Raw genomic sequence first — 19,292 nt, 5'->3', positions numbered from 1 at the left:
AGAAACTTTTATAGGAACCCAGAATTCATATTTAATGATAATAGTAGGGAATTACTAAACCCAAGGTCTCTCTGAGTTAGAAGGTTGTGAATGAGTTTGTTGTCCAGCAGCTGAGTAGCTAGAGTAGCTGATCCTCTCTTTGTCCCGCCACATGACTTTTAAGGTTGTACAAGAGGGAATTATTTTGTGCTCTTCCAACAGGATTACTTCTCTTAATCCTTCATTCATGTGGCCAATTGTGAGTGCTCACCCCCACCAGTCAAATGCTAGCTGTTTAATTCTTTCAAATTCAAGGAAGGTTAAGTGGGCTTTTTGCAAGAATTCCTAAATCTCATCGATACATAGATACATAGAAGATAGGAGCAGGAGGAGGCCTTTTGGCCCTTCGAGCCTGCTCTGCCATTCATCACCATCATGGCTGATCATCCAACTCAATAGCCTAATCCTGCTTTCTCCCCAGAGCCTTTGATCCCATTCTCCCCAAGTGCTATATCCAGCCGCCTCTTGAATATATTCAAAGTTTTAGCATCAACTACTTCCTGTGGTAATGAATTCCACAGGCTCACCACTCTTTGTGTGAAAACATGTCTCCTTATCTCTGTCCCAAATGATTTCCCCTGAATCCTCAGACTGTGACCCCTGGTTCTGGACACACCCATCATTGGTAACATCTGGGGGGGCGGGGGGACGGTGCAGAGTGCCCCCACAACAGCCTCCTGTCTTCCTGAGTACGAGGGGCTGAGGCCATGGATGCAGAACAAGTTAATGGAACCCTTCCCGCCATCTCCGTCAGCCTCCCACAAAACTCCTGGTAGCCATCGGGAGGTTTATAACGCTCCCCACCCTGCCAGGTCTACATTAGACTCAGCACCCAACACATTCCCATCACCCGTGCAGTGCCATCCAGTTAGCAGATGCAGTCAGGCTGGCCGGCCTCAATTGCCCACCCAGCGTAATATCACATCAGCAATCGGGTATCGACCTGGAACGGATTTTACATCCGCTGCCAGACTCAGCAACTTCAGGCACATCCTGAGGGTGAAAGTCAGGCCATTGTGTATTCTCTTTAAGAAGGGAGGAGTGCAGAGCCTGGGAGGAGGGGTTGTATAAGGTGCAAAACATCAGGGTCTGTGCCCTTGAGGGGCCCGAGCTCAACCCACAGCTTTTGCCTTTGTCTTTACCAGCAGCAGTGCCTCTCACTCTCATGTAGACCCCTCACTCCTTGTGTCAGAGCACATGGTCACAAAGATGTGAGATGTATTGGGCGGGATTCTCCGTCCCGCCACACCCGTTTTCTGGTGCAGTGCTGGCAGCGGGTTTCTCCGTCCCGGCAGCCGGCCAATGGGGTTTCCCATGGTGGGCACCCCCCACGCTGTCGGGAAATCCCGCTGATGGAGAATCCAGTACATTGTCTCCTGCAGCTTCTCAAGCCCAACAACAACCACCAAAGTAGTTTGTTTCTGACTTTCTCCTAACACTCAAAAACAGACTTTTGTATTTGTTGCCGTTTTGCTGTTTTTTTTGGGGGGGCTGAAGGTTTTTAAAATCACTCTGCTTTTTATTTTTATTTTGCTGGCGCTGCTGTAGGTGCTGCTGTAGGTGCTGCTGTAGGTGCTGCTGGAGGTGCTGCTGGTGGTGCTGCTGGAGGTGCTGCTGGAGGTGCTGCTGGTGGCACTACTGGAGGTGCTGCTGGAGGTGCTGCTGGCTGTGCTGCTGGCTGTGCTGCAGACGGTGCTGCTGGAGGTGCTGCTGGAGGTGCTGCTGGAGGTGCTTCTGGTCACGCTGCTGGAGGTGCTGCTGTAGGTGCTGCTGGAGGTGCTGCTGGAGGTGCTGGCGCTGCTGGAGGTGCTGCTGGAGGTGCTACTGGTGGCGCTGCTGGAGGCTGCTGGAGGTGCTGCAGGTGGCGCTACTGGAGGTGCTGCTGGAGGTGCTGCTGGAGGCTGCTGGAGGCTGCTAGAGATGCTGCTGGAGATGCTGCTGGAGGCTGCTGGAGGTGCTGCTGTAGGTGCTGCTGTAGGTGCTGCTGGAGGTGCTGCTTGTAGGAGCATTTTCAAGGACTGAGTATTGAGTGGGGTTCCTCCCTCTTAGTTATGGCTCAGCTAAATACGAAGACCAGCAGACACATCACACTCTGGTTAAGAGGCTTTATTTTCCGAGCTTGGTCAACGTACAAGGGAGAGTGATTTGGATAAATGCCAAATCCACTCTACTTTACACTGGTTCAGGTGCAACAGTTATACAATTTTCCAAAATTCAGTAGCCCACCCCAGTTGGACTATATCCAATCCTTGTATCTGTCAATTTTATCTTGACCAATGAAGTTTACTTTAGGCAGCGTGGTGACTGTGTGATCAGCTCATGATTTAGCCCCATCCTGTTCCCTGGCCATCTGTTAATTTCATATCCATGTTCCTTTGCTCTCCCCTGCTCCCATGTCGCTTATCTCAATCAGTTCCTGCCCAGCTCATTCTTCATTCTGGGTGCAGGGTGTTGAAGCTGGTTCCTCTTTGTGCCATGTTCTGTCTGAGCACAGGATGTTGGGCCATTGATAAGAACTATTCACTGAGCTGACTGTGTTACTGCTGGCCACACTATTCCTGTCTAATTCTGCCTATCTTGAGAACTCGGTCAAGTTAGCTTATATCCCGTCATACATCGCGCCCACTACTTATTAGCCAGAGTTTAAAAACATGTTCTACATGTTTAATGGTTAATAATGATTACTTGGTATACTTTCTATGATTAATCGCAATTCTTAACAAACTAACTGTTGTAGAGTAAGAAGTCTTACAACACCAGGTTAAAGTCCAACAGGTTTGGTTCGATGTCACTAGCTTTCGGAGCACTGCTCCTTCCTCAGGTGAATGAAGAGGTATGTTCCAGAAACATATATATAGACAGATTCAAAGATGCCAGACAATGCTTGGAATACGAGCATTAGCAGGTGATTAAATTTTTACAGATCCAGAGATGGGGTAACCCCAGGTTAAAGAGGTGTGAAGTGTATCAAGCCAGGACAGTTGGTAGGATTTCGCAGGCCAGAGGGTGGAAGATGAATGTAATGCGACATGAATCCCAGGTCCCGGTTGAGGCCGCACTCATGTGTGCGGAACTTGGCTATAAGTTTCTGCTCGGCGATTCTGCATTGTCGCGCGTCCTGAAGGCCACCTTGGAGAACGCTTACCCGGAGATCAGAGGCTGAATGCCCTTGACTGCTGAAGTGTTCCCCGACTGGAAGGGAACATTCCTGCCTGGTGATTGTCGCGCGATGTCCGTTCATTCGTTGCTGGAGTTTTCAAATGGATTTTGTCAATTCATGTACCAGGGGATTGGAGAGCGGCGAATGTCGTGCCCCTGTTCAAAAAAGGGACTAGGGATAACCCTGGGAATTACAGGCCAGTTAGTCTTACTTCGGTGGTAGGCAAAGTGATGGAAAGGGTACTGAAGGATAGGATTTCTGAGCATCTGTAAAGACACTGCTTGATTAGGGATAGTCAGCACGGATTTGTGAGGGGTAGGTCTTGCCTTACAAGTCTTATTGAATTCTTTGAGGAGGTGACCAAGCATGTGGATGAAGGTAAAGCAGTGGATGTAGTGTACATGGATTTTAGTAAGGCATTTGATAAAGTTCCCCATGGTAGGCTTATGAAGAAAGTAAGGAGGCATGGGATAGTGGGAAATTTGGCCAGTTGGATAACAAACTGGCTAACCGATAGAAGTCAGAGAGTGGTGGTGGATGGCAGATATTCAGCCTGGATCCCAGTTACCAGTGGCGTACTGCAGGGATCAGTTCTGGGTCCTCTGCTGTTTGTGATTTTCATTAATGACTTGGATGAGGGAGTTGAAGGGTGGGTCAGTAAATTTGCAGACGATACGAAGGTTGGTGGAGTTGTGGATAGTAAGGAGGGCTGTTGTCGGCTGCAAAGAGACATAGATAGGATGCAGAGCTGGGCTGAGAAGTGGCAGATGGAGTTTAACCCTGAAAAGTGTGTCCATTTTGGAAGGACAAATATGAATGCGGAATACAGGGTTAACGGTAGAGTTCTTGGCAATGTGGAGGAGCAGAGAGATCTTGGGGTCTATGTTCATACATCTTTGAAAGTTGCCACTAAAGTGGATAGAGCTGTGAAGAAGGCCTATGGTGTGCTCGCGTTCATTAACAGAGGGATTGAATTTGAGAGCCGTGAGGTGATGATGCAGCTGTACAAAACTTTGGTAAGGCCACATTTGGAGTACTGTGTACAGTTTTGGTCGCCTCATTTTAGGAAGGATGTGGAAGCTTTGGAAAAGGTGCAAAGAAGATTTACCAGGATGTTGCCTGGAATGGAGAGTAGGTCTTACGAGGAAAGGTTGAGGGTGCTAGGCCTTTTCTCATTAGAACGGAGAAGGATGAGGGGCGACTTGATAGAGGTTTATAAGATGATCAGGGGAATAGATAGAGTAGACAGTCAGAGACTTTTTCCCCGGGTGGAACAAACCATTACAAGGGGACATAAATTTAAGTTGAAAGGTGGAAGATATAGGAGGGATATCAGAGGTAGGTTCTTTACCCAGAGAGTAGTGGGGGCATGGAATGCACTGCCTGTGGAAGTAGTTGAGCCGGAAAAATTAGGGACCTTCAAGCAGCTATTGGATAGGTACATGGATTACGGTAAAATGATATAGTGTAGATTTATTTGTTCTCAAGGGCAGCACGGTAGCATTGTGGATAGCACAATTGCTTCACAGCTCGAGGGTCCCAGGTTCGATTCCGGCTTGGGTCACTGTCTTTGCGGAGTCTGCACGTCCTCCCCGTGTCTGCGTGGGTTTCCTCCGGGTGCTCCGGTTTCCTCCCACAGTCCAAAGATGTGCGGGTTAGGTGAATTGGCCAATGATAAATTGCCCTTAATGTCCAAATTGCCCTTGGTGTTGGGTGGAGGTGTTGAGTTTGGGTAGGGTGCTCTTTCCAAGAGCCGGTGCAGACTCAAAGGGCCGAATGGCCTCCTTCTGCACTGTAAATTCAATGATAATCTATGATAAATCTAGGACAAAGGTTCAGCACAACATCGTGGGCCGAAGGGCCTGTTCTGTGCTGTATTTTCTATTTTCTATGTAAAATGACAGAGAATAATACAAGGTCTGCAAGATACCCAACCCTCATTGAGCAGGGATGAAACCTAAATATCTAATGAGGGAAACATGTTACATGTCATAAAACGACATTAGCAAAATCACAAAGGAAGTTTGTGAAAAAGTTTTAAATGTTTCCATGAAAAGGGAGATGGTTTTGGACAGGGTCAGAGAGCGAAACAGATATATGTTGTAGAAACAAAGCTCGGGGGAGTCAGAGAAATGTTTATTTCAAAGTCAAAATTTAACTTCAAATTGCGTATAATCAGCTCCAATCAGGATTGTCTCTAACAGTGTGTTTTATATCACACAGTTACCAATGGTTTCCACAACCCATGTCTTACAAGTAGCAAACAAATCTGTAAAGTATCAATTTCAGACAACTATCAAGACTGCAAATTTAATAATAATAACAATAATCTTTATTAGTGTCACAAGTAGGCTTACATTAATACTGCAATGAAGTTAATGTGAAAATCCCCTAGTCGCTACACTATGGCACCTGTTCGGGTTCACGGAGGGAGAATTCAGAATGTCCAATTCACCTAACAAGCACGTCTTTCAGGACTGTGGGAGGGAACCGGAGCGCCCGGAGGAAACTGACGCAGACACGGGGAGATCGCACAGACAGTGACCCAAGCCGGGAATCGAACCCGGGACCCTGGCGTTGTGAAACAACAGAGCTAACCACTGTTCGAACAAGTTCATTATTTATTTCTCGGTAAATCACTCGGGTTTGGAGATTCAGGCTCTGTCCTGTTTGAAGCCTTTGTAAATCCCGGGTAGAGCAATATGCCAAGCCGTTAATTACCACAGAGTGCCAGCAACTACATTTCTCAGTTTGAACCTGACAGCTGTTTCCTCTGCAACCAAATGCGTTGGACATAAACTACAGTCTTTCTTCAATATCAATACTGCTCCTCCGTATCTACTGAGTACAAAACAGCTGCTTTTTGACATCCGAATTCCCGAGTGGCAGACCTGCCCCCTTGACACCCACCAGGCTGGGCATGGGCATGAAGACGGAGCTGGGAGACCTGTGTTATGGGCCAGGGTTTAGAAAGTATATTATGGAGTTCACCTGACCTATACCTGTTTATTGATTTTTCACCTGCCTTTCGGGTGTTAATCAACAGAGTTCTCAGGCGCTTTTAATCAAAAAACAAGCTTTATTCTACAAATTTAGTTAATATTTGAATAAAAACATACAGTAATAATTTGTACCAACTGCAAACATAAAGACCCCTCACAGCTACAGTAATCTATATATAACCCTTAATGAATTCCCCCTTAACTGTTCCAATTCAATAACAAAATCCAAGTAAAGCCAGAAACCCCTTTTCAAAGGCATAGCCCGGCACTCTCGCTGGTATAAGACGTGTTATTGATACTCTGTTCCCCTTTTCAAACAGCAGGTTTAAATTCCTTCCAGAAAGCAATTATCTATTTTAAGTTATCAAACAGTCTGAAAACAGCTTTTAAAATGAAGACAGAGAGAGACTTCTTTCAACCTGTGCAGTTCAAACCCAGTCCAAAACTCAAAGCGAAAGTAAAACCCAGAGCCACAGCCCAGCTCCATCCACACAATGACATCACTGAAGCCATGTGATAAGACAAAAACCTTTCTTAAAAGGTTACTCACATGACACCTGCCCATTTTCAACATGCCACCCACCCCCTGTCTGGACTCGCAATCATTCCTGGAGGGAATCTGCCCCATGGTGGTGATGCAATGGGGTCAGCAGCTGCCTGGCCATCCCTCAGACCACCAGGGAGCTGCTGCAATTGGATTTGCTCTTGACCACTTTCCAAATCCAGCATCGTGGGCAAGGCTTTTCCCAGGAAGGTGACACTTCCAAGACTTTGAATGTGACCCTGGAAAACAGGTAACTTTAAAAAAAGGGGGGGATTGGACAAACATTGCCCTCCGAATTGGCCTAGCCACCTATTCAGTTGTACCTAAAACTGCAATGGAAAATTGGATAACAATGAAACCGTACAAACTGCCTGGGCAAACACGGCATTGTCAACCCTACAAAGTCCTCCTTACCAACACCAGGGGCTTCTGCCCAAACTGGGAGAGCTGTCTCACGGAGTAGTCAACATAGTCACACTGACAGAATCCTACCTGATAGGATAGTGACCCAGACACCACCATCCCTGGGTACGTCCTGTCCCACCTGCGGGACAGTCCCAGCAAAAGCGGTGGCAGCACAGTGGTATAGAGTCAGGAAGAATATGTTCTGGGAGTCCTCAACATTGACTCCAGGCAGGGCTGCACGGTGGCGCAGTGATTTAGCCCTGCTGCCTCATGGTGCTGAGGTCCCAGGTTCGATCCCGGCCCTGGGTCACAGTCCGTGTGGAGTTTGCACGTTCTCCCCGTGTCTGCGTGGGCCCCACCCCCACAACCCAAAAGATGTGCGGGGTAGGTGGATTGGCCATGCTAGGTTGCCCCTTAATTGGAAAATAATAACTGGGTTATCTAAATTTATATTTTAAAAAGATCATTGACTCCAGACCTCATGGAGTCTGTCTTTAGGTCAAACATGGGCTGGGAAAACCCCTGCTCAACACCACTATTCGCAACCCCCCCCCCTCCCGGCTAATGAATCATTGTTCCTCCATGTTGAACAACACTAGGGGGAAGCACCGAGGGTGACAAGAGTGCAGAGTGCGCCGTGTGTGAGGGATTTTCATGTTCATCGCCAAGAGTGGCCTGGTAGCACCACTAGTGACCGTGCTGGCCCAGTCCTAACAGATAAAGCTGCTAGACTGGGTCTGTGGCAGGTGGTGAGGGAACCAACAAGGAGGAAAAGATTACTTGGCGCCACCCTGGCCAATCTGCCTGCAGCAGCTGAATCTGTCGATAGGAGTGTCCCCCACACAGTCCTTGTGGAGACAAAGTCCCGATTTCACATTGAGGGTCACCTCCATCATGTTGGGTGGCACTAGCGATGAGCTAAACGGGACAGACTTTTGAGGGAGCGCTGACAGGTGGTGATTTACCTGGAGTGTTACCACACCTCAGGAGAATGGCTAGGTTGGGAAGACGGGGTCTTCATGGATAACCTCAGCCAGTGCGGGAATTGAACTCGTGATGTTAGCGTCACTCTGCATCACGTACCAGCCGTCCAGCCAACTGAGCTAACAGCCCCCCAAACCCAGACTGTAGTAATGTCTGATAAACCTTAGCACCACTGCAGATATCTTTCTGGCCTCTCACGATCCAATGTCTTATCAATTCTCTGTGACTTCACTTACGCAAGAATAACCTGTTCTAGTTCCCAGTTTCCTCTGTTCCGTTTACTCCAGACTTCCTGGAATCCTCACTTTATTTCTCTAGTTGTCTTCACTAGCTGCTCTTGAGATCACTGCACTTGTTTTCTTCACCATTGCTCCATAGTGTGGTTATCTTCTAGAAAATCTGAGAGAGATGTTCCCTCTGTGGTGAACCACTGTACACCTGTATTAGGGGATGTAAGGTAGGACCTGTACCACAGGTAGCCCCTGCCTGCTGGCTCCGCCCAGGAGGAGGAGTATAAATATGCGTGTCCTCCATTCAGCTGCCATTTCGCCAGCTTCTGTAGGAGGCCACGCATCTTACTGCAATAAAGCCACAGTTGTATCCAATCTGAGTCTTTGTACAATTGATCGTGCATCAATTTATTGCAGTAAGATTTTCTACAAGATGGACCTCCGAATCAAACAAGATCGCCTGCAGCTGGATCCGCAATCGACCAACGCCAGAAAGGACTTTAATCACTGGCTAGCTTGCTTCGAGGCTTACATAAACTCAGTGAACACCCCATCGACGGAGGCTCAGAAGATACAGGTCCTGTACTCAAGGTTGAGCTCAAGCGTGTTTCCGCTGATCCAGAACGCCCCGACCTACACGGAAGCCAGAGCGCCCCTCAAAGAGAACTACGCACAGAAAGCGAACACACTCTTCGCCAGGCACGTACTCGCCACTCGCTCTCAACTCCCTGGTGAGTCCATTGAAGACTTCTGGCGGGCCCTAATCCCACTAGTCCGGGTCTGTGACTGTCAGGCCGTATCGGCTGCTGAACATTCTAATCTCCTCATGCGCGACGCTTTTGTAACGGGGATTGGGTCGGACCTCATCCGCCAAAGACTGCTTGAAGGGGCCACGCTCGACCTAGCGGGGACTAAAAAACTAGCGCGCTTCATGACGGTCGCCTTGCGTAATGTTCAGGCCTACCCCTCCGGCCACGCGGCCCACCCCTCCTATCCCTCCTGGACCCCGCAAACGGCCACCCCAGCGTGGGCCTTACACAGCCAGTACGCCTGCGCCACACGCCAATCCGTGCACCCCAGGGGTCCCCGATGTTACTTCTGTGGCCAGCAGAAGCACCCTCGCCAACGCTGCCCGGCTCGCGCTGCCATTCGCAAGGCTTGCAGCAAAAAGGGACCCTTCGCCGCAGTGTGCCAGGCCCGCGCAGTCGGCGCTATCGCCCCCTCCCCCCTGACACACGCACAATGAGCGCCGCCATCTTCACCTCCCGGGGCCACGCGCGGCCGGGGGCACCGCCATCTTCACCCCCCCGGGGCCGCAACCGGCCAGTGGGTGCCGCCATCTCCCCCCCCCTCAGTCCACGTGCGGCCCATGGGCGCCGTCATTTTGTCCCCCGCAGGATCTTCCGTCACCGCCATCTTGTCTTCCCCACGGGGCATGGACGCCGACGACATTCCACGGCCTTGGCCCCCCACGCTCTCCGTCTTCTGACACCAGTGACGATCAGCCGCAGCTCGCCTCGCTGACGCGAGACCAGTCTCGTCCTCACAACCTGGCCACCGCTTCGACTACGGTGAAAATCAACGGGCACGTGACCTCTTGCCTGCTAGACTCCCCGGGAGCACAGAAAGCTTCATCCACCTGGATACGGTAAGGCGCTGCTCCCTCGCGGTCCACCCCGCCAATCAAAGGATCTCCCTGGCCTCCGGATCCCATTCCGTCCCGATTCGGGGGTTCTGCACGGTCACTCTCACGGTCCAGGGCGTAGAATTCAGCAGCTTCCGCCTCTGCGTCTGTTGATCCCCAAATTTCTTTCTCTGTCAGTCTGGCCTCAATAAAAGTTGAGATGGATTCGCACGTAAAAAGAAGTTATTTATTTAGCTTGCAAGTTTGATTCATTTCATAGAAATATAAGAGACATCCAGTTTCCTATATCCCAGAAAGCGAATGAACAAAGAAACAAAGGGATCTCTGCAAATCAATTCAAATGGTATCAAGTTTCACATACTCGACGGACATAGGTCAGCCTATGTCCCTCCTGACCTGTTCGATCTATTCTGATTGGCTCACTTCCAGTCCCTTTCTCTGGCCCCTATCAATGCAGCATCACTCTCATAGACACACCTCTTCCTGCTTTTTCCATGCGGTCTCAAACCCCTTTGTCCCTAACTGCCAGAATCAAAGTGGTTTATTTCTACATTACATTAACTAGTATCTCTAAAGTAACTATTTTATATCACATTCGTCATTCCCTCCTTTTATCATTCCATGATAACCGAACTATCCAATCCATAGCTACGGTTCCTCATCTAAAAAGATCTGTCGCTGCATTTCCAATTCCTGTCTTCATCTGCCTCACCCTCATGGATTTTAACAGTTAAATTTTTTTTTCCGGTGATTGGGGCGGTGATCTGATCTAGTGCACCCCGCATTCTACCCATCACACATTTAAGGATGGCCAGGCCCACAAAGATGCAGCCGATAGCTACCACTAGATACATGGCCATATTTATCAACCAGTCCTTCCATCCTCCAAATCCCCAGTTACCCCAAGAGTCAGGATCCTGCATCCCGTCCAAGTGATCACGTATGCGATCCATAAATTTAGTAATGTTAGCGGTCAAGTCCTGAACACCCATGATACACTTGCCCTGTACTATGGCGCATACCCCACCCTCACGGGCCAGAAGATAGTCAAGAGCATACCGGTTCTGCATTGCAAACAACCGTAGCTGAGACAACTCCTTGGTTATTGCCCCGAGGGCTCCCAAGGTTTACTACCCGGGTTTTCCTCAGTTTGGCCTTTAACTAACTTAAGTGTATCTCCCGGTAACCTACGTTCTAGCTGTACTTCCCTTCTCATACGCCCCGTCCTCTCTCTAGTCCCTTTCTCTTTCTCATGGTCTCTTCCTACACTCTTCTGACAGCCTGATTTTACCTTTATTGTACCACTCTTAACACATCCAAAATCAAATTTACATGTATTCCAAAAACAAGGCAATGTCCATATAATGTTCCCTTCCCATCGCCGGGACCGGTGCAGCTGCTTCATGACTCCTGCATTCTCCTTAACTTTGATGACCTTCCATGAGTCGATACCATGTCCTCGTATATGGGGGCAGCGAAGAACATCACCTTTGCATAGGTGATGTATCCTTGTAGATTGGTTGGGGCTACACAGATACATAATATTCCCCTTTTCCATGTCCATCGCCAATAACACGCCAAGCGAAGTGAGGCCAAATATCAGACAGACGATGCGTAGCCACTCCATCATGCTCCACACCTGTAAAATAGCACTGGAGAAGGGAGGCAGGTTAGTATCCGACCTTTTACAGTAGTGGAGATGGACTCAATTTACAGTGATGTAGGTGGAACCAAGCACTTCGCCCCTCCACTTTAACTGCTGTGGGGGTGGTAAGGAGAACTTGGAAGGGCCCGTCCCATCGCCGCTCCGAACCCCTTCGTAGTCCATTTTTTGACCATGACATAACTACCGGGCTGGACTGAAAGTGAGCTAGGTACTGGGGCAATGGCTGGTGAGCCGCGCGGACTTGGCCATGGAGTTCCTTGAGCACTTGCGTAAGGGCTAGAACATAGGCGGTCATTTCTTCAGTCATCTGATGAAACTGAACCCGTCTGGGAACCTGCAGGCTCCAAGGAGTTCTAAGAGGCCTGCCATAAAGAATCTCGGCGGGAGAGAACCGGGCTGGTCCCGCAGGTGTAACCCGCAGCTGGAAGAGGGCAACGGGGAGCAACTTAAGCCATGTCAGTCCCGTGTCTGCTCTTAATTTAGCCAATTTAGTTTTGAGGGTCTGATTGTGTCTCTCAACCAACCCGGCCGCCTGCGGTCTGTAAGCACAGTGTAACTGCTGGCGTATGCCCAACTGGGAGCAAAACTCCTTGTTAATTTGTCCAATAAAATGAGGCCCATTATCAGAACTTAACTGAGCTGGTATACCGTACCGGGGAATGATTTCCCTCATCAAGACTTTAACCACAGTAGCAGCTTTACTATAGATAGTCGGATACGCCTCGACCCATCTGCTGAACACATCCACAATGACCAAAACATATTTGTAACATTGACACCTTTCCAACTCAATGTAATCCATTTGGAGCGTCTCAAAGGGACCACTGGGCAACGGGGTTTGCCCCTTCCCACAAGGGATACCTTTTCCGGTGTTATATTGCTGACAAATCAAACACCGATTACTGATACTTTGGGCCAACCCCTGCATTTTAGGGTGCCACCAAGTGTCCAGCAACAAATCACTAGTCTCTCGAGCCCCACAATGAGTTGCAAAGTGTACACATTCAATGACCCATAAAGCCAGCACATCAGACATACAAGTCTGATGTGCAGGCGTGGTCCATAAAGAGGAAACAGAATCATATGTACAATCTAACCGTTTCCACATTTGTTTATCACTCTCAGGAGCGTCCTCCTGTAACCTTATGACGTCTTGGATGGTTGGCATTGGCTTGTCAGAAGCAGACATATTCATAGTAGATCGTTTAGTCTGACTTAACATTTTAGGCACCATCACTTGCTGAATTTGTGCGGCTGTGCGCGCTGCACGATCTGCTCGTTCATTACCAACGTCAACTGGGGTTGTACCATTCGTGTGGGCAGCGCATTTAATAACGGAAATCTGCGCGGGCATAAGGAGGGCCTGCAGTAGGTCATTAACTAAACCCCGGTGGGATATTTGACCACACATAATCATGTCAGGTTGTTCTGACGAAATGTCACTCAAATCGCCCCTTATTGTGGTAGTTTCCTGAATCAAGGCTAAACAGTCGTGGCCAGGTGCGTCTTCATGGACAGGGGGACCACTAAGAAAACAGGCTGGATTGATAGTGGTACAGTATTTAAATGTCAGACGTGGATTGTTCAAAAGGTATATCTCATACCTATTCTGACGAGCTGCGGTAAGATGCTGACCATTCGCCCCATATCCCTGGCATGGTACTGGTCATGGACCTGACGTGTAATATGAGGGCTTACCGAAGCTGACTGTGGCCATAAATGTGGTGATATTGTAACAAAATCGGCTGTACCTTCTTTTCCCGTGACTGTGGCTGTAACCTTGACTGGCCATTCGGTCTCAAGTAATGGCCGGTATTTGTCCTCCAACTCCCTGTTTCGTCCAGTTCTGTCATAGGCCAGGGTAACGTGATGCAATGACTGTTCAACGTCTAACGTCCACCACTGGGGGGTGATAGAAATATAGCACTGTTGTCTCATCCTCCTCTTCGCTGATCCACCCACCCAAAGTCACTATATTGGGGCTCCTGCTGGTAAACTACCATTTCTGCCGCTTGTTGGGGTCGCAGATCATCCTTTTTCATTACATACTCAGTCTTAACCTTTGTAACTGAGCCTCCTTCTTGGCCTACACCCTCCTTCCAGTAAAATCTGACTGCCCTTGCCATCTGGGAAGGGTCGTTCTCTGTCCAATTCATGTTATTACATTTCACAGCAGTAACCACAGAAGGTGGTAGGCAATGCATTAACATAGCACAGTATTGAGGGGCATTCTGACCATTTTGATACAGCAAATCGCCTGACTGCCCCCGGTGGATTTCATTAAAATGCTCCAGAAATTCCTCTGGCTCTTCAATCTTCCTAGGTTTTAGCTCTAAGATAACAGAAAGATTTATGGGCCTTTGAAATGTGCTATTCAACGCATTCAAGATCTGTGTCCTTCTTTTCTCTATTTGCTCTCTTTTTTTTAAAACTTAAAAATGTTTGAAAATTCAAATTGAATTACTGCAACTTGCAAGCTTAGCTCTGATCTCAACTCAGAACTAAATTTGCAATTTGCTTAACACAAACTTGTATAACATTTACAACTTAATTATTTCTTTATCTTAACAATTTTTCTTTTAACAAGTTTTTTTTTTTCTTTTACATACACATAAGTATTAGCAAAATCAACTATCATCTCCAGATTGACACTTTTTAAAATGGTGTCCATGATCTTCTTTAAGTTTCTATTAATCTCCAGATAAAATGAGATAAACCTTATTTCAAGTAAGTAAAACTTAAGATTCTGGCAATTTCAATCAATTGCTTTCGAAAATAATAACTTTTATCAAAGAGGTGGAGAAACCCACTGGTTTCCTTTAATTAATTCAAAACGTAACTTTGCTGGTGTTCACTGACTCAAAGGAAAGGTATCCGATTACACTACGGCTGCTGCTGTTATCTCAAAGCCTGAGTGAGAAGCACTGTCTGTTTTCAACTCCGCCTGCTGCTGTTAACCCTTTGAGAGACTTCTGCTTCAACCAATATGCAGCATTCCTCACAATCTCAACTAGACCTCGGAACTTTACAGTCCAAGGAGACAATTTTAGCTTAATCAACTATATATTTAAAACACTCACACATAGAGTTGAACCATCTTCAGATTTAAAAACAGTTATACTGGACTGAACCTTCATCTATTGAAGTCCCATCAGCCCCTGAACCCATATAATAGACTGAACCTTCATTAATGAAGTCACATCAGCCTCTGAACCCATATAATAGACTGAACCTTCATTAATGAAGTCACATCAGCCTCTGAACCCATATAATAGACTGAACCTTCATTACTAAAGTCCCATCAGCCCAAAGCCCTAACCCAAGCCGAAACAACAATATGAAATCCCATCAATTAAAGTGCTAATCCCCAGACTGACCTGTGATTTCGTCGAGGCGGTCTTTCTGTGCCAACCGCGAGTGACCAGACTAATCAGACGATAAGAAGAGGGTAACAATCAATGCGCGGTCGTTTTCCAGTTCTACATTGAGGGCCCTTTGTTCCCCATCCTCCTGTTCATAATCAGTCTAATTCTGATTTCGCAGTTGGATCAGGATCGCCCTGAGAAATCCCGGGTTTCGGCACCAAATGTTGATCCCCAAATTTCTTTCTCTGTCAGTCTGGCCTCAATAAAAGTTGAGATGGATTCGCACGTAAAAAGAAGTTATTTATTTAGCTTGCAAGCTTGATTCATTTCATAGAAATATAAGAGACATCCAGTTTCCTATATCCCAGAAAGCGAATGAACAAAGAAACAAAGGGATCTCTGCAAATCAATTCAAATGGTATCAAGTTTCACATACTCGACGGACATAGGTCAGCCTATGTCCCTCCTGACCTGTTCGATCTATTCTGATTGGCTCACTTCTAATCCCTTTCTCTGGCCCCTATCAATGCAGCATCACTCTCATAGACACACCTCTTCCTGCTTTTTCCATGCGGTCTCAAACCCCTTTGTCCCTAACTGCCAGAATCAAAGTGGCTTATTTCTACATTACATTAACTAGTATCTCTAAAGTAACTATTTTATATCACATTCGTCACGTCCTCCCTAACCTCTGCACTGCACTATTACTTGGCCTGGATTTCCAGTGCAATCTCCAGAGCCTCACCCTCAAATTCGGCGGGCCCCTACCACCCCTCACTGTGTGTGGCCTCGCGACCCTAAAGGTCGACCCCCCCCACTCCCTCTTTGCCAATCTAACCCCGGATTGCAAATCCGTTGCCACCAGGAGCAGACGGTACAGCACCCAGGACAAGACCTTCATCAGGTCCGAAGTCCAGCGGCTGCTTCGGGAGGGCATCATCGAGGCCAGCAACAGCCCCTGGAGAGCCCAGGTGGTAGTCGTTAAAACTAGGGAGAAGAATAGAATGGTCATGGACTACAGCCAGACCATCAATCGGTACACGCAGCTTGACACGTACCCACTCCCACACCTATCTGATATGGTCAATCAGATTGCGCAGTACCAGGTCTTCTCAACGATTGACCTAAAATCCGCCTACCACCAGCTCCCCATCCGTAAATCGGACCATCCATACGCTGCCTTCGAGGCGGACGGTCATCTCAATCATTTTCTTAGGGTTCCCTTTGGCGTCACTAACAGGGTCTCGGTCTTCCAAAGGGAGATGGACCGAATGGTCGACCGGTACGGTTTGCGGCCCACGTTTCCCTACCTAGACAATGTCACCATCTGCGGCCATGACCAGCATGACCACGACGCCAACCTTGCTAAATTCCTCCGCACCGCCACTCTCCTTAACCTTACTTATAATAAGGAGAAGTGCGTGTTCAGCACGACCCGCTTAGCCATACTCGGCTATGTAGTCCAGAACGGAGTTCTGGGACCCGATCCCGACCGCATGCGCCCCTCATGGAGCTTCCCCTCCCCCATTGCCCCAAGGCCCTCAAATGCTGCCTGGGGTTCTTTTCGTACTACGCTCAGTGGATCCCAAACTACGCGGACAAGGCCCGCCCACTCTTTCAGTTCACCCACTTTCCCCTTACGGCCGAGGCACAACAGGCCTTCGCCCGTATCAGAGCTGATATAGCCAAGGCCGGGATGCACGCAGTAAACGAGACACTGTCCTCCCAAGTAGAAAGCGACGCATCAGACGTCGCCCTAGCCACCACCCTCAATCAGGCAGGCAGACCCGTGGCACTCTTCATGCCTCAGAAATTTGGCATTCGTCCGTCAAAAAAGAGGCCCAAGCTATCATTGAAGCTGTGCGACATTGTAGGCATTACCTGGCGGGCAGACGATTCACTCTCCTCACTGACCAACGGTTGGTAGCCTTCATGTTCAACAACACGCAGCAGGGCAAGGTCAAAAATGATAATATCTTGCGGTGGAGAATCGAGCTCTCCACCTCTAATTACGAGATCTTGCATCGTCCCGGCAAACTCAACGAGCCCCCAGATGCCCTCTCCCGAGGTACATGTGTGAGTGCACAAGTAGACCTATTCCGGGCCCTACACGACAGCCTTTGTCACCCGGGGGTCACTCGATTGTACCATCTTGTCAAGGCTCGCAATCTGCCCTACTCCGTCGAGGAAGTACAGAAGTCACCAGGGACTGCCAGGTCTGCGCGGAGTGCAAGCCGCACTTCTACCAGCCGGACCGTGCGCGCCTGGTGAAGGCCTCCTGCCCCTTTGAACACCTCAGCGTGGATTTCAAAGGGCCCCTCCCCTCCACCGACTGAAACACAGTCGATGAGTACTCCTGATTCCCCTTCGCCATCCCATACCCGATATAACATCTGCCACCATCATCAAGGCCCTCAAAACAATCTTCGCTCTGTTTGGTTTCCCCGCCTACATCCACAGCGACAGGGAATCCTCATTCATGAGCGATGAGCTGCATCAGTTCCTGCTCAGCAAGGGTATCGCCTCCTGCAGGACGACCAGCTATAACCCCCAGGGAAACGGGCAGGTAGAGAGGAAGAACGGGACGGTTTGGAGGGCCATCAAGCTGGCCCTACGGTCCAGGAACCTCCCAGCCTCTCGCTGGCAGGAGGTCCTCCCTGATGCACTACACTCCATCCGGTCACTATTGTGCACCGCCACTAATAACACACCCTATGAACGTTGCTTTACCTTCCCCAGGAAGTCCACATCCGGGGTGTCGCTCCCGACTTGGCTCGCAGCTCCAGGACCGGTCCTGCTCCGTAGGCACGTCCGACTCCACAAGGCGGACCCGTTGGTGGATAGGATACGCTTGCTCCATGCCAACCCCCAGTATGCCTATGTGGTGTACCCCGACGGCCGCCAAGATACTGTCTCCCTCAGGGACCTGGCACCAGCAGGTTCCACCCATACACACTTCCCCGGCCCGGCGCCACCCTCCCCTCCCCCGGCGCTTCCAACATTCCCACCAGGTCCATCCCTCCTTCCCCTGCCCACGCAAGAGGATGAAGAGGATTTCGGCACACTCCCAGGGTCACCAACATCAGGCCAACACCGACGTCGCCAGCATCGACATCGCCACCACCGTTACGTCACTCCCAGCGGAACGTCAAGGCACCAGACCGGTTGAACCTCTAACTGGCACCGGACTTTCAAGAGGATATTTTTTTCTCACTTCCTTTTAATAAAACACTGTACATAATTTTCAATACTGTATATAGTTCTACACCACCCCCGCCGGACTCATTTTTAACAGGGGGTGAATGTGGTGAACCACTGTACACCTGTATTAGGGGATGTAAGGTAGACCTGTACTACAGGATCGCCGGTAGCCCCTGCCTGCTGGCTCCAACAAGGAGGAGGAGTATAAATATGCGTGTCCTCCATTGAGCTGCCATTTCGCCAGTTGCTGTAGAAGGCCACGCATCTTACTGCAATAAAGCCACAGTTGTACCCAATCTGAGTCTTTGTACAATTGATCGTGCATCACCCACCAACAGTTCCTAGCAGAGCTGAGATCTGCCTTCCCTCTCACTATCTTATGTCCAACTGCCAACAAATTCAGCTAAAACTAAGACAAAGATAATCCCTCCCCTCTGGAAAGTAGCCTTCTGTTGCTAAGCAACCACTGCTAGTTTATTTACTCACGCCGCAGCCCTCTCAAAGCACAATGGATTTAAAATTGGAAATGAACCAACCCCGACACATACACCTTTATGCAGCATCAATATAACTATAGGTTTTACCCTTACAGGCACAGAAACATTAACTTAAACCAGAGGGATCAAACACCCCAGTTTGAAATGCTATGCATACGGTTAAGTTAGAACACCCTCAGTCGAGTTCCTCTTTACACACCCTGAATACCAATTCACACTGATTCCCATCCCTCGAATTGAATAGGATGTGTTTGGATTAATTTCTTATGTAAAGCACCAAGAGGGTTATTTATTTTACTAATACAAATTACAGCAAAAAGAAAAGCAACCAGATGTTCAAATTGAAAATATATTTTCAAAGAGAATATCTTTACTGAATGTCGTAATTTGGCAATGGTCAGCCAACAAGGGATCATTTCCTCAAATTGCAACCACTGGCATCCACACAAACTATGTTGTGCAGCAGTGAGATTGGTCAGCTTCTCTTATCCTGTACGTGTTAGGCAGATATTGCTGGTTCTAGGAGGAAGTAAATGATTCAGCGCAGATCTTTG

This window comes from Scyliorhinus torazame, chromosome 17 (assembly GCF_047496885.1).
Source record: "Scyliorhinus torazame isolate Kashiwa2021f chromosome 17, sScyTor2.1, whole genome shotgun sequence".
In the NCBI taxonomy this organism is placed as follows: domain Eukaryota; kingdom Metazoa; phylum Chordata; class Chondrichthyes; order Carcharhiniformes; family Scyliorhinidae; genus Scyliorhinus; species Scyliorhinus torazame.
This window is presented reverse-complemented; position numbering follows the sequence as displayed.